The sequence below is a fragment of the Gekko japonicus genome, unplaced genomic scaffold (assembly GCF_001447785.1).
Source record: "Gekko japonicus isolate JY-2015 unplaced genomic scaffold, Gekko_japonicus_V1.1 scaffold72, whole genome shotgun sequence".
NCBI lineage: Eukaryota > Metazoa > Chordata > Lepidosauria > Squamata > Gekkonidae > Gekko > Gekko japonicus.
In genome coordinates, this window is record NW_015168046.1 from 1,774,559 (window position 1) to 1,777,653 (window position 3,095).

Consider the following 3,095-nt stretch of genomic DNA (forward strand, 5'->3'; position numbering starts at 1 on the left):
AAGATGCCTCCAGAGCAAACTAATTTATGCAGTAGCCAAATTGCTCACTCATAGCTTTAATGCCAGTCGCTCACAAAGGAGCATCCCGGGATGTGATATCAGAGTCATGTGACAGGAAGGGGGGAGCTGGACCATAACCAACAGACCGAAAGGGCCAAGGACAAGAAACAAAAAACAGTCATCAAGAGGTTCCGGTGATGTCAGGGGGTGTGGCCTTATGACACACTTCCGGTGATGTCAGGGGGTGTGGCCTTATGACACACTTCCGGTGATGTCAGGGGGTGTGGCCTTATGACACACTTCCGGTGATGTCAGGGGGTGTGGAGTCATCAAGAGGTTCCGGTGATGTCAGGGGGTGTGGCCTTATGACACACTTCCGGTGATGTCAGGGGGTGTGGCCTTATGACACACTTCCAGTGATGTCAGGGGGTGTGGCATATGCTAATGAGTTATGCTAATGAGCTCCGGCAGCTCTTTTTCTACAAAAAGACCCCTGCACTATGGCCAAACATTTTCAATAAATTTTGAAGCTCAATGGAAGAAGAAATGCCTTGCAAAATACCAAGTTACACTCTGGCTGCTGTTCACTAGCTTGCTAAGTATTCAACAATTTTTTACCTCAGCTAGAATCCTTTGTTGTATCCTGGGTGCATGCATGCCACTCTCACAGGCTTCTATTACAGCCTTTATTAAAGCAATGAGCAATTCCAACATGACTTCAAATATCCTGTAGATCTAGTTAAGCAAGGTGTAAGCACTAGAGATGGGCACAGATCAGCCCACAGACCTAATTCTGTCCTGGACTGGTGGGGTTGTGGTCCATTTGCTCAGTCCGTGCATTTGTGGTTTTCAACAGACCACCTATAGACCACAAATTTTTCCAAGCAGTCCATTGATCCTTGGGGGTGGTGCCTGGGCCAGACAACCCAGGACAGTGGCATTAATTGTTAATGCAACCAGGGTGGATGTGCTTCTACAGTTCATCAGCAGCTCGGGAAAGAACTTTGATGCCTGTAGCTTGGGGGGGGGGATTTGACAGACTCCTTCCCCTTTTGCGCATTGGACCTTGGATCTTTTTCCCTCTTCGAATTTCAGTCTACAGGCAACTTGGAGGGAAGGTAGAAGGCCATCCCAGGGAGGTCTACTGCAACTTGTGAGGGAGGACTTTTGACAGACTCCTTCCACTTTTGCATACTGGACCCTAGGATCTCCCCCCTAATGCCAAACTGCAGGCAACTTGGAGGTCAGGTAGAGGGTCATCCCAGGGAGGTCTTCTGTGACTTTGATGCCTCTAGCTTCTGGGGGAGGGCTTTTGACAGACTTGGTGGGATGAGTCTCATATATGGAGCACAGCGATTGAAGGATATACCTTGTTTAAACGGAGCAGAATAAACAAAAAAGGAGGCGGGGGTGGCACTATATGTCAAGAATGAATACGCTTGCACTGAAATACAGGATTTTGAGAGTTGCTCTGTTGAAAGTGCGTGGGTAAGGCTAGAGCGGGGCGGGAAAGAAGGGGAAATTGTTTGTGGGGGTATACTACAAACCTCCAAACCAACCGGAGGAACTGGATGATGCATTTGTACAACAGCTTGCTAAACTTTCACAGAGACAGGATGTAGTGGTTATGGGAGATTTCAACTATCCAGATATTTGCTGGAAATCTAACTCTGCTAGACATGGGGCAACCCGCAGATTCTTGAATAGTCTTGTGGACAACTCCATCTCTCATAAAGTGGAGGGGGGAACCAGAGGATCTGCTATTCTGGATTTAATCCTGACTAACAGGGAATAATTGGTTGATGAAGTGAATGTTGTGGGATGATCCATGAGGGGGAAATATTAGGTAGTACATGCCAGTAAAGGTGACTGGACTGGAAAGCCTGTTGAAATATTAAGTAGGATCCCGTGGCGGGAAATCTGCACAGGAAGGATGGGTGATGCTGAAAAATGAAGTGCTTAAGGCAAAATCGCAAACTGTTCTGGTAAGAAAGAGAAAGGTGGGAGACGGGTAATAAAGCCAAGGTGGCTGAACAAGGAACTCTCTGAAGAGCTGAGACTAAAAAGGGAAATGTACAGGAAATGGAAAGAGGGTCAGATTACTGAGGGTGAGTACAAGAAGCAGGCTCGAATCTGTAGGGATGGTGTCAGAAAGGCTAAAGCGCAGATAGAGCTGAGGCTTGCGAGGGATGCTAAAAACAACAAGAAAAATTTCTATGCCTGTGTTCATAGCAAAAAGAAGAACAGGGATGGGGTAAGCTCACTGCTAAGGGATGGGGTAAGCTCACTGCTTTGTCTTCATCCCTTGTCAAGCCTTAACAAGGGATGAAGACAAAGCGGAATTACTCAACTCTCACTTTGTGTCAGTCTTTCACCATAAGGCGAGCTGTATGCAAACTGAAGAATGCAGAGCATATGAAGGAAGGAGAAACTGCCAGTCCAGAGTAAGTAAAGAAATGGTTAGAGAGCATCTAGCTGCCTTAAATACTTTCAAATCTCCAGGGCCGGATGGCTTGTATCCCAGGGTGCTAAAAGAAATTGCAGGTGTTATTTCAGAGCCTCTAGCTCTAATCTTTTAGATGTCCTGGAGTACTGATGTTGTGCCTGAAGACTGGAAAAGAGCAAATGTTGTCCCAATCTTCAAGAAGGGAAAAAAGACAGACCCGGGAAATTACAGGCCTGTCAGTTTGACATCAATACCTGGGAAAATTCTAGAGCAGATTATTAAACGCTCTGTCTGTGAGCACCTTGAATGGAATTAGTTAGTTGGTAGTAGCCAGCATGGGTTTATCAAGAATAAGTCATGCCAGACCAACCTTATCTCCTTTTTTGACAGAGTTACCAAAATGGTTGACTCCAGCAATGCTGTGATATAGTGCATCTAGATTTCAGTAAAGCATTTGAGAAAGTTTCTCATGGTATCTTTGAGGGTAAGCTGGTTAAGTGTGGGCTGGATGGTGCAACTGTTGGATGGATTCATGGTTGGTTGAAAAATCGTACCCAACGAGTGCTCATAAATAGCTCTGCATCTACGTGGAGGGAAGTCTCGAGTGGAGTGCCACAGGGCTCGGTCCTAGGCCCGGTGTTGTTCAATG